Genomic DNA, 13734 nt, shown 5'->3' with positions numbered 1-13734 from the left:
TTTTTCAGCATCTATGGAGATGATCATGTGATTTTTGTCCTTCTTTTTGTTAATGTGGTGGATGATATTGATGGATTTTCGATTGTTGTACCATCCTTGCATCCCTGGAATAAATCCTACTTGATCATGATGGATGATCTTTTTGATGTGTTTTTGAATTCGATTTGCTAATATTTTGTTGAGTATTTTTGCGTCTATGTTCATTAGGGATATTGGTCTGTAATTTTCTATTTTTGTTGTGTCTTTGCCTGGTTTTGGTATTAGAGTGATGCTGTCCTCATAGAATGAGTTTGGAAGTATTCCCTCTTCTATGCTTTGGAAAACTTTAAGGAGGATGGGTATTAGGTCTTCACTAAATGTTTGAGAAAATTCAGTGGTGAAGCCATCTGGTCCAGGAATTTTGTTCTTAGGTAGTTTTTTGATTACCAATTCAAAGATTAAAGATAAAGAGAGAAATCTTAAAATCTTCAGGAGAAAAATAGTTGTGTATAAGGGAAACCCAATAAATCAACAGGTTTTTCAACAGAAACTTTACAGGCCAGAATGGGTGGCAAGATAAATTCAAAGTATTGAAAAGAAAACCTACAATGAGGAATATTATGTCCAGCAAGGTTATCATTCAGAATTGAAGGTGAGATAGTTTTTTGGACAAACAAAAACTAAAGGAGTTCACCACCACTAAATCAGCCTTGCAAAAAGTGTTAAAGGGAGTTCTTTAGGTGGAAAAGACCATAACTAGATGTAAGAAAATTATGAAAGGAAAAAAATTGCATTAATAAAACCAAATATGTAGTAAAGCATCAATCACTTCTGCTAATATGAAAGTTGAAAGACAAAAGCAGAACAAATTATATCTAAAAAATAGTTAAGGGATTCATGAAATAAAAAGATGTAAAATATGACATCAAATACTTAGAACATGGAGGATGGGGAGTAAAAATGTAGTGCTTTTATAATGTGTTTAAGCTTACATGACCATCAACTTACTATTATTGTCTGCTGTGTACTTAAGATGTTGTATATGAACCTCATGGAAACCGTGAACCAAAAGCCTGTAATAGATACAGAAAAAATAAAGAGAAATCCAAGCCTAACATTAAAAAAATTAATCAGTCATAAGGGTAGAGAGCAAGAGAAGAAGAGGGGAACAGGGAAAAACTTTATAAACAACCAGAAAACAAAGAACAAAATGGCAATAAATATATACCTATCAGTAATTACTCTAAGTGTAAATGGTCTGAGTTTTTCAGGCAAAAGACATGTGATAATTGAATGGATAAAAAGAAAAGCATAAGACCCATCTATATGCTGCCTACAAGAGACTCATTTCAGACATAAAGACACATACAGACTGAAGTGAAGAGATGGAAAAAGATGTCATGCAAATGGAAGTGAAAAAAAAGCTGGGTAGCAATCTTTATATCAGGCAAAAGAAACTTTAAAACAAAGACTGTAACAAGAAACGAAGAAGAGCATTACATAATGATAAAGGTCTCAATCTAAGAGGATATAATATCTATGTACCCAACACAGCAGCATCTAAATACATAAAGCAAATGTTAATAGACATAAAGGGAGAAATCGACAATGACACAGTAATAGTAGGGGAATTTAACACCCCACTTACCTAAATGGGTAGATCACAGATCATCCAGATGGAAGTTAATAAGGCAATAGTGGCTTTGAATGACACAAAAGACCAGATGGACATACATATATATATGTTAGGGCACAAAACAAGTCTCATTAAGAAGATTGAAATCACAAGTATTTTTCCAACCACAATAGTATAAAACTATAAACAATTACAAAAAGAAAACCTGGAAAAAACACAAATGTGGATGGTGAACAACATGCTACTAAACAACCAGTGGGTCAGCAAAGAGGAAATGAGAAAAATACTTGAAGGCAATGAAAATAAAAATACAACAGTTCAAAATATTTAAGATGTAGCAAAACCAGTTCTAAAAGGGAAGTTCATAGAAGTTCTATAGAAGAAGGCAAGTTCTTGTTTCTTTATATCTCAAGAGAAAAGAAAAATTTAAAACAATGTAAACTTACACTTAACTAGAAAAAGAACAAATCAAGCCCAAAGATGGTAGAAGGAAAGGAATAATACAGAGGAGAAATAAACAGAGACTAGAAAAATAAGAGAAAAGATCAATGAAACTAATAACTGGTTCTTTGGAAAAGAAACAAAATTGATAAACCTTTATTTAACCAGACTCATCAAGAAAAGACTCAACTAAAAAGAAATGAAACATGAGGAAGTTACAGACGACCACCACACAAATACAAAGGATTATAAGAGAATTCTATGAAAAATTATATGCAACAAACTGGATAATGTAGAAGAAATGGGTACGTTCCTAGAAACACAATCTTTCAAGATTGAAGCAAGAATAAAAAAAGATCTGAACACACCAATTACTAGTAACAAAATTGAATTGGTAAGCAAAAATTACCAACAAGCAAAATACCAGGAACAGATGCCCTCACAGGTGAATTCTACCAAACATTTAAAGAAGAATTGATACGAAGCCTTCTCAAACTATTCCAAAAAAATAAAAGCAGAAGGAATGCTTCCAAATTCATTCCACAAGACCAGCATTACCATGATACCAAAACTAGATAAAGACATTACTTAAAAAGAAAATTACAGATCAGTATCTCTGATGAACATAGATGCAAAAATCCTCCACAAAATTTTAGCAAATGAAAGTAAAAAATACATTTAAAGAATCATTCACCATGACCAAGTGGTCTTATTCTAGGGATGCAAGGATAGTTCACTATCTACAAATCCATGTGATACACCACATTAACAAATGAATGATAAAAAAACACATGATCATCTCAATAGATGCAGAAAAAGCATTTAACAAAATTCAACATCCATTCATGATAAAAACTATTGAACAAAGTGGGTATAGAGGGAACATACCTCAACATAGTAAAGCTCACATGTGGCAGGCCCACAGCCAGCATCATAGTCTGTATCAGCAAATGATTTGTGAATTAAGTGCAAAAATTTTAGGCAAATTATAGTTGTTCAAGGGATTAGTACAATTAATTTTATGGGTTCCCTCCTTGAACAAATCTGAATAACTGTTGAATACATCTTCTGTGTTTTTACAACCACTGCCATCTGGATTATCGTATATATTCTCATTATTAGACATTCCCCATTGATTTCACTGAATTCCCCCAATTTACCATTGCTATTTCATGAGACTCCAAGTCTCCATACATACCTCTGCAGGAATATTGTGTGTTATTCTTTTTATATGCTGCTAGGTTAAATTTGAGAAAATTTTGTTTAGAATATTTGTATGAGGAATATTTTTAATTCTCTAGTGTTGGTATTGTCAAATTATATTTTTTAAAGAATTAGTCCATTTCATCTAAAATGTCAAATTTATTGATAAGTTGTTCTTAATGTCATTCTTTCTGAAGCATCAGTAGTGATGTCCCTCATTTCCTTTTTGGCAATGATAATTAATGTTTTTCTTCTCTTTCTTGATCAGTTTTGCTAGGGAGTTATTTTATTAGTCCTCATAAGGCTAACTTTAGTTGTGTTATGTTTCTTTGTTGTATCTTTTCTATTTTAGAGATTTCTGTTATTCCCTTTTTATACGTCTTTTTTGGGTTTAATTTGCAGTTCTTTTAGCTTCTTGAGCTGTAAACTTGGGCAGTTGATTTTCAACTTCCTAATAAACACATTTAGATCTATAAATTTCTCTGTAAACACTGGTTTAACTTCATCTCATAGATTTTGACATGTTGTGGTTTTAATATTCAATAAATTTTCTAATTATATGACTTATGTCTATTGCATAATTTCCAAGTATTTGGGGATTTTTAATTTGTCCTTTTTGTGTGGCCACAGTACATGGAGCTGCCACTAGTGGCTTTTGGACACACGGTTATTGTACCCAGTTGTCATTGATAGATTAAACTGATTTACTTCAGTTCTGCTGCTACTTATTATAGCTTAAGAACAAGTAGTCATTTCAAGAGGGTGGGAATTTATTTTCTCACTGTCATCTCTGTTTCTGAAAGACTTTTGCAGGCCCAAAGTGTTAAAAAAAATCTGGGGGTTCAAGGTTCTCAAGTGCATCTACCCAGATGGCACCTTCCTACATATCAGGATTCCACTTCCTATTAGGGGCACTATCTTTAGCACTGAAGTCTTTCTTGCTAGGGCTATGAATTTCCTTTGTGAGTAATTCTGGGTGTTTAATTCTGCTCTTCTCAGTCTGGTCCTGGACCTGTTTTTCAACTTGACCTATCCTCAGCCTTTAAGAATAGAGTTTTTTGAATGTTAAAGAGTTCCCTAGCTTTTACATTGTATGTAAAATTGGTAGTTGGCAAATTGAGTCTTAGATAGTATGTTGCAGAAAGCTGTTCAAGGGAGGTATCTGACTAAAGGCACTCTGCTGCAGTTTTCTTTCCTCAGGATACCAATGGTTTTAACAACAATCAGCTCATTCCATTGTCTATAATTACCCTTGCTACTGTTTTCTCAAACATTAGAGATATTGCATGAGCCGGTGATAGCGATATTGCATTAGTCAGTGCATCACCTTCTAATGATACCCCATCTCAATTCCCAAGTGAAAATCCTACATTGTGATGCTATAGCATGCCGTGGGTTATTACCGCTCTTGTCTACCATCTGGCCAATGGTAGGATCCCATCCAACTCCAGGATCCCATCCTGAAGATCTGCTTCCTCCTCCACCCTGGAGCAGATCCTAAGACAAGAATTGAGCACATGTAGTATATTTGGGAGATGCGGGGACTTTGGTGGGAGTGATACAGGGAAGAGGTGGAGCCAGTAAGAGGTAGTTATCAAGTCAGCTACCTCAGTGGGTGACTGGAGCTTAATCCCACGCGAAGTGCTAGGGGAAAAATGCACCCTCAGTATTATCCCAGCAAAGAGGTGAGGAAGTTTGAGAGTATTTACACTCTTTCAACCAAATCATTCATTAGCCAAGGGCTGCCCCTGGGAGGATGTTGATTCACAGGCACATTCAGCTCACTGCATGCACAGCAAGAGTGGGTTCCAGCAGCGGGAGGAACCTGTCTTCAAAAGAAATACAGGTGCTGGCCTGAGGAAGTCAGGCTGGAATGTATGGAAATGCTGAAAGGGGTCTGAGAGGATATGGGTGTTTGCAGCACTGACACTGTTGGCCACTACATAAGATATGTCTGTTTTCAACTATGCAAGATAATACTGAATTACTTTCTAAAATCATTGACCTGGTTTATTCCTATAAGAATTCTTTTTCTCCACATCTTTGCCAATATTTGGTATTATCAATCTTTATAATTTTAGCCATGCTGTTGGGTGCAGAGTGGTATGTTATTGTGATTTTATTTTGCATATCCTTGATTATTGTTAGTGTGTTCAATCAGGAAAGATAATCACACAGTAATTTTAATAGGAAAAGGTAAGTGTAAAGAATTATTGACTGTAACAGGAATTGGTAATGAGTTAATGAGCCAATTTCTCAATAGTGAAAAATTGGCTAGTAAGAAAGGGATTCTGAAGAATATAGAATATAGAAATAGTAGACATAAGAAGTGGCCATTATTACCCTCATGGATGAGAGAGAGCACTTAAGTAAGAGCCCCCACCTCCAGGCCTGAGATCCAGACCTTGCTGGGAAGGCATGGCTGTGGCTTACTAAATGGCAGAAGAATTGCAGTAATGCTGCAGTGGTGGAACATACTTGACCTTTTCCTTTGGAACTTGCTGGGAGCTGTTCATGGGACAGTATCTTACTGGAGGCCGAGGCACTCTGCTTCAAAATTGCCTGAAGGGGAGTCCTGGGGGAAGCTGGTGGCTGGGTGCTTCTGGCCATCATATACTCTAGGAGCCTAGTTCTGGAGAAGCCAACAAACTTCAGGAACTTGTGTAGGTACAAAACCAGGAAGCAGAAATTGTTTCTTTTGCAGTTTATCCGTTGTGCTCCACTGACAAAGTATGCTGGCAGAGGGCCCAGATCCATTTTCACAGAGTAAGCAATAGTATGAATTTTGAGATGAGCACGATGGCTAACTGGCACCATCTGTGCTTTGATTCAGCGTCTGTGTGCTTCCTTCTAAACATATGTGTACTCCCCAACAGCACTATTTTTACCTAAGATACATTTCTTCCAAGTGGATACCCTCTGTCCAAAATGAGGAAATGCAAGGTTCCAAGAGTTACTATATCCGTCATGGGTTCTGCTAATTACTCTTCATATTCAGTCATGGTCAGAGTGAATATTCCATTATTTAAAGTCTAAATTGTAAAGTTAAAGCAACTGGTATATAAAACAAAAATGTAGAGAGAGAAGTTACATGTATAACAAGCAAATACAAACTATATGAAGCTGTTATGATCTTGTTTCCATAATGGCACAAGGCCATGACTGATATGCATGGTTTTGTTCCCTAGTTCCCACGCCCTCAGCCAGGTCTCAGCTCATTGGAGTTTTACTGGATAGAGTGACCCGAATCCAGTAGGTTGAATCCTCAATCATCCTGTTGTAGTTTGGATTTTTTTTCTCCTTGACTTTTTTTTTTATTAAAGTATCACTGATATATATAATCTTATGATGTTTCACATAAACAATGCTGTGGTTTCAACATTTACCCATGTTATCAAGTTCTTACCCCCTCCCTCCCCGTTGCAGTCACTACCAGTGTAGTAATATGCTATGGAGTCATTACTTGTCCTCTTCATGCTGTACTGCCTTCCTTGTGACCTACCTATATTATGACTGTGAATTATACTGCCCCTTAATCCCTTCTCCCTCCCCATCCACCCTGCCAAACACCTCCCCTTTGGTAGCCACTAGTCCCTTCTTGGTGTCTGTGAGTCTGCTGCTGTTTTGTTCCTTCAGTTTTGCTTTGATTTTGTACTCCACAAATGAGTGAAGTCATTTGGTATTTGTCTTTCTCTGCCTGACTTATTTCACTGAGCATAATACCCTCTAGATCCATCCATGTTGTTGCAAATGGTAGAATTTGTTTTCTTCTTACGGCTGAATAATATTCCATTATGTGTATATCCCACATCTTCTTTATCCATTCATCTATTGATGGACACTTAGGTTGCTTCCATATCTTGGCTATTATAAATAGTGCAGTGATAAACATAGTATTGTATGTGTCTTTTTGAGTCAGGGATTGTGTTTTCTTCAGGTAAATTCCTAGGAGTGGAATTACTGGGTCAAATGGTATTTCTATTTTTAGTTTTTTGAGGGACCTCCATATTGCTTTCCACAATGGTTGAACCAGTTTACATTCCTACCAACAGTGTGGGAGGGTTCCCCATTCTCTGCATCCTTGCCAGCATTTATTGTTTCTTGTCTTTTGGATATTGACCATCCTAACTGATGTGAGGTGATATCTTATTGTGGTTTTAATTTACATTTTCCTGATAATTAGTGATGTGGAGCATCTTTTCACATGCTGTTGGCCATCTGAATATCTTTGGAGAAATTCTGTTCAGATTCTCTGCCCATTTTTAAATTGGGTTATTTGATTTTTGGGTGTCTAGGCATGTGAGTTCTTTATATATTTTGGATGTTAACTTCTTCTCATTTATGAATATATTCTCTCAAACTGTAGGATGACTTTTTGTTCTACTGATGCTGTCCGTTGTTGTACTGAAGCTTTTTAGTTTGATGTCCCATTTTTTCATTCTTGTATTTGTTTCCCTTGCCTGAGGAGATGAGGTCAGGAAAAAGTTGCTCATGTTTATATTCAAGAAATTTTTGCCTGTCTTCTTGTAAGAGCTTTATGGTTTCATGACTTACATTCAGATCTTTGATCCATTTCAAGTTTACTTTTGTGTATGGAGTTAGACAATAATCCAGTTTCATTATCTACATGTAGCTGTCCAGTTTTGCCAACACTAGTTGTTGAAGAGGCTGTAGTTTCTCCGTTGTATAACCATGGCTCCTTTATCATATATTACTTGACCATGGATGTATGGGTTTATATCTGGGCTCACTGTTCTGTTCCATTGGTCTTATGGGTCTGTTCTTGTGCCAGTACCAAATTGTTTTGATTACTGTGGCTTTGTAGTGAGCTTGAAGTTGGGGAGTGCAACACCCCCCCCCAGCTTTGTTCTTCTTTCTCAGGATTGCTTTGGCTATTTGGGGGTCTTTTGTGATTCCATATGAATTTTAGAACTATTTGTTTTTGTTTATTGAAGAATGCTGTTGGTATTTTGATAGGGATTGCATTGAATCTGCAGATTGCTTTAGGCAGGATGGCCATTTTGACAATATTACTTCTTCCTATCCATGAGCATGGGATGTATTTCTTTGATTTATTGGTATCTTCTTTAATTTCTCTCATGAGTGTCTTGTAGTTTTCAGGGTATGGGTCTTTCACCTCCTTGGTTAGGTTTATTTCTAGGTATTTTATTCTTTTTGATGCAGTTGTAAATGGAGTTGTTTTCCTGATTTCCCTTTCTGCTAGTTCATTGTTAGTATATAGAAATACAACAGATTTCTGTGTATTAATTTTGTATCCTGCAACTTTGCTGAATTTAGTTATTAGTTCTGATAGGTTTCTGGTGGAGTCTTTATGGTTTTTTATGTACAATATGTTGTCTGCAAACAGTGACAGTTTAACTTCTTCCTCACCAACTTGGATGCCTTTTATTTCTTTAGTTGTCAGATTGCTGTGGCTAGGACTTCCAGAACTATGTTGAATAAAAGTCGTGAGAGTAGGCATCCCTGTCCTGTTTGTGATCTTAAAGGAAAAGCTTTCAGCTTTTCACTGTTATCTATGATATTGGCTGTGGGTTTGTCATATATGGCCTTTATTATATTGAGGTATGTACCCTTTTTACCATTTTGTTGACTTTTTATCAAGAATGGATGTTGAATTTTGTCAAATGCTTTTTCAGCGACTATTGAGATAATTATGTGATTTTTGTCCTTTTTGTTCATGTGGTATACAATATTGATTGAATTTCAAATATTGTACCATCTTTGCATCCCTGGAATAAATCCCACTTGGTCCTGATGGATGTTCTTTTTGATGTATTTTTGAATTTGGTTTGCTGATATTTTGTTGAGTATTTTTGCATTTATGTTCATCAGGGATATTGGTCTGTAATTTTCTTTTTTTGTAGTGTCTTTGCCTGGTTTTGGTATTAGAGTGATGCTGGCCTCATAGTTTGGAAGTATTCCCTCTTCTTCTACTCTTTGGAAAACTTTAAGGAGGATGGGTATTAGATCTTTACTAAATGTTTGATAAAATTCAGTAGTGAAGCCATCTGGTCCAGGAATTTTGTTCTTAGGTAGTTTTTTGATTACCAGTTCAATTTTGTTGCTGGTAATTGGTCTGTTCAGATTTTCTGTTTCTTCCTGAGTTAGTCTTGGAAGATTATATTTTTCTAGAGAGTTGTCCATTTCTTCTAGGTTGTCCAATTTGTTGGCATGTAATTTTTCATAGTATTCTCTAATAATTTTTTGTATTTCCATGGTATCCATTGTGATTTTTTTTCTTTTTCATTTCTGATTCTGTTTATGTGTGTAGACACTTCTTTTTTTCTTGATAAGTCTGGCTATTTTGTTTATTTTCTCAAAGAATCAGCTCTTGGTTTCGTTGATTCTTTCTATTGTTTTATTCTTCTCAATTTTATTTATTTCTGGTCTGATCTTTGTTATGTCCCTCCTTCTACTGACTTTGGACCTTGTTCTTTTTTTTCTACTTTCACTAATTGTGAGTTTAGACTGTTCGTTTGGGAATTGTTTTTGTTTCCTGAGGTAACCCTGTATTTCTATATACTTTCCTCTTTTAACTGCCTTCACTGAATACCACAGGTTTTGGGCTGTTCAGTTGTTTTCATTTTTCTGTATATATTGCTTGATCTCTATTTTTTTTTGGTCATTAATCCATTGATTATTTAGGAGCATGTTGTTAAGCCTCCATGTGTTTGCAGGCTTTTTGTTTTCATTGCATAATTTATTTCTAGTTTCATACCTTTGTGATCTGAGAAGCTGGTTGGCACAATTTCAATCTTTTTGAATTTATTAGGTTCTTTTTATGGCCTAGTATGTGATCTATTCTGGAAAACATTATCCATGTGCCCTTGAAAGGAATGTATATCCTGCTGCTTTCGGTAGAGTTTTCTGTAGATGTCTGTTAGGTCCATTTGTTCTAATGTGTTGTTCAGTGCCTCTGTGTTCTTGCTTATTTCCTGTCTGGCTGATCTGTCTTTTGGTGTGAGTGGTGTTTTGAAGTCTCCTAAAATGAATGCGCTGCATTCTGTTTCCACCTCTAATTCTGTTAGTATTTGTTTCACATATTTAAGTGTTCCTATGTTGGGTGCATAGGTATTTATAATGGTTATATCCTCTTTTTGGATTGACCCCTTTATCATTATGTAATGTTCTTCTTTGTCTCTTGTTACTTTCTTTGTTTTGAAATCTTTTGTCTGATATAAGTACTGCAACTCTTGCTTTTTTCTTCCTAGTTTTTGCATGAAATATCTTTTTCCATCCCTTCACTTTTAGTCTGTGTATGTCTTTGGGTTTGAAATGAATCTCCTGTAGATGGCATATAGATGGGTCTTGTTTTTTTTGTCCACTCTGTAACTCTATGTGTTTTGATTGGTGCATTCAGTCCGTTTACATTTAGGGTGATTATCGATAGATATGTACTTATTGCCATTGTAGACTTAAGATATGTGGTTACCAAAAGATCAAATATAGCTTCCTTTCTATCTGACAGTCTATCTTAAGTTGCTTATTACTCTATTTCAAACACAGTCTAAAGATTCTTTTCTTTTTTTTTCTTCCCTTCTTCTTTTTTCTCCTCCTGTAGTTAGTTATCCCTTGACTAACTTTTTGAGTAGTTGATTTAATTTCATATTTACTTAATTTAATGAGTAATTAATTGGTCTACTAGCTTTATTGTTGGTTTATGATGTCTGGTGACAGTTATTTAGCCTTAGGGGCATTTCCATCTAGAGCAGTCCCGTTAAGAGATCCTGTAGTAATGGTTTAATGTTGATGAGTTCCCTCAACTTTGCTTATCTGGAAATTGTTTAATCCCTGCTTCCAATTTAAATGATAATCTTGCTGGGCAGAGTATTCTTGGTTGGAGGCCCTTGTGTTTCAGTACATTAAATGTATCTTGCCACTCCCTTCTGGCCTGTAAGGTTTCTGCTGAGAAATCTGGTGATAGCCTGATGGGCTTTCCTTTATTCGTGATCTTTTCTCTCCCTCTGGCTGCTTTCGGTGCTCACTCCTTGTCCTTGATCTTTGCCATTTTAATTATTTTATGTTTTGGTGTTGTCTTCCTAGGGTTCCTTTTGTTGGGTGATCTTTTTTCTTCCATGACCTGAGTGACTATTTCCTTCCTAAGACTGGGGAAGTTTTCACAATTATTTCCTCAAGAAGACTTTCTATCCCTTTTTCTCTCTCTTCTTCTTCTGTTACCCCTATAATGCAAATATTGTTTTGTTTGGATTCATCATACAGCTCTCTATTTTTTCATTCCTATATATCCTTTTTTCTCTCTCTTCCTCAGCTTCTTTGTTTTGCTTTTCTCTAATTTCTATTTCATTTACCATGTCCTCTACATCATCTAATCTGCTTTTAAATCCCTCTATTGTATATTTCATTTAAGATACTGTATTCTTCAACTTTAAGATGCTTTTTTTGAGTATATTTCTATCTGTTGAAGTCCGCCCTGAGATCTTGAATACTTTCCTGGAAACCCATGAACATGTTTATAACTTTTATTTTGAAATCTTTATTGAGAAGATTGGGGATTTCAGTTTCACAAAGCCCTCTTTCTGGTGTTTTCTTTTTTTTTTTGGACCACATTCCTCTGCCTCTTCATTTTTTTTTTTCCTAGTGTTTCTTATGGGATAATAGATTTTTGTAGGGGGTGCCCCCTAATGCCCAGGGCTCAATTTCTTGTGTGGGAACCGCAGTTGTTGGTGTGCAGAGGGTGTGGCAACTTTCTGCCTTGAATTATGTTATCTTTATTTAGAGAGTATCTTTTTATCTCCTATTAGGAGCATTGGCTTACAAGCCATTCTAGTATCACCTTAAGCCAATTGTAAGTTGGGGTTTTCTGCCACTCAGATAACACACAGCTAAGTTGCAGCCCTTGTGAGGGCTGCTTTACTTTTACTACTCTAAATAGCAAGTCATTGGTCCCAATTCAAAGTGCCATGTTGTTTATTTGAGCCCCTACATTTTGTGGGCCATTACTTCTAACTTTTGTTCCCCTCCCTCCTTGAAGCTGCCAAAAGTCTTCTTAATTCTTAGCCTTTCCGCAGTTTCTTCTAAATAAACAAATCTCTCCAGAGCAAAAGCAGTTCTGAATGCCTGGCTTCTCTTACAGAATTTGCAACTTCTGGACCTTGGCTTGGTAGATCTTAACTGTCTTGTTACTTTAAAGAATACAATTTGTTCCGTAGCTTTTTAATTTATCTTCAGTAGAGAGTTTGTCTGAATTACCTAGTTTGGTATTTTTGGAAGTCAAAAATCAGGACAAATTGTTTAACCTGTTATTTAAACTGTGCTTTGGTTTTCTTATCTGTAATCTGGGATTAATAATTATGATCTCATAGGGTTTTTGAGATTTTTTAATGAGGTAACACATTGCACACTTGTAGTAGTTCCTGACATGTAGAAAATGCTCAATTTTTTATTACATTTGGAGAACACTGGAGTTTGTTGTTCTTCAAAAACTTTTCCAAACATGAATCAACCCCTTTATTACCCATAGTAATTTTCAGGAATTATGAAAGACTTACAAATAGCATTCTTGTTTACTCACCTTTCTGTCATCCCTGATTTGGGTGAATGAAACTTTTTTCCTAATGTTTTTTAGACTCCATACAATAAAGAAAATTTAATTTTATCTAAAACTAGGTAATGACCCTGATATCTGTATATAATATAATATGTGAACATATGAAGACTGACAACCCCGAATGCGTGTGTTGTGTGCATCTGTGTTTTTGTAAATATATAAAGGCTAAATGGGAAGATATTTTAATTATTTAAATTATGGTCATTTATTAATAAAATGACTGGGCTGAAGCTAAAGAGAAGAAAATGAAGTAGAACTGGGATCTTGTTTTAAGTATTTTTAAGTCCTAAAAATCTTAAGTTTCGGTTTAAAATAGAAGATAAATGTAAAAACCTTTGATTTGCCCTATTTTTAAATTTGATTGAGTTCTCAGACTAGGTATAAAGCAGATGAAAGAAAATTATAAAAGAAAACAGGCTGATCTTAATAAAATCTGGTGACAGCTACCTTAGCAGCCCTGGTGCATGAAAGACCAGTATGTCTAACACTGTAATTCCAAAAGTGCCAGGTGCATGTAATGTTCCTCTATTCCGCAGATCTGCATCTTTCACGGTGCATTTGATCCTCCTCCTTTTGCTCCCATATTATATTTTTGTAGAGGAAATTTAACCTATTTTGCATCAATATGAAACACATCAATACAATGTTCAATATTTTTGTGTGCTTTTCCACTATGTAAAATGAAGCAGTCATACTATATCAAGGTTTAAAGAAGTCCAACAGAAATTTCTTTTGAGATGTAGAGAGATATATGGCAATTTGAAAATTTTCCTAAGTAGTAAATAAGTTCTCCTTTCTGGAAATTGCTACAATTCCTTTGGTTTAATGTCTTTTTAATTTTTTAATGCTACTATATGTCTTAAACTTACTTTAAGGTAATTGCTTT

At 35.4% G+C, this 13734-nt stretch overlaps 1 protein-coding gene across 7 annotated transcripts in view; it reads left to right on the top strand.

Annotated features, from left to right (window-relative positions):
• ATRNL1 (attractin like 1) overlaps positions 1–13734 on the top strand; it is a 718480-nt gene that overhangs the window by 17930 nt on the left and 686816 nt on the right. The gene's annotated exons all lie outside the window — the stretch shown is intronic.

The sequence above is a fragment of the Manis javanica genome, chromosome 7 (genome assembly GCF_040802235.1).
Source record: "Manis javanica isolate MJ-LG chromosome 7, MJ_LKY, whole genome shotgun sequence".
Classification (NCBI taxonomy): domain Eukaryota; kingdom Metazoa; phylum Chordata; class Mammalia; order Pholidota; family Manidae; genus Manis; species Manis javanica.
Note: the sequence above shows the minus strand (reverse complement) of the source record. Positions and strands in the feature narration are given on the sequence as shown.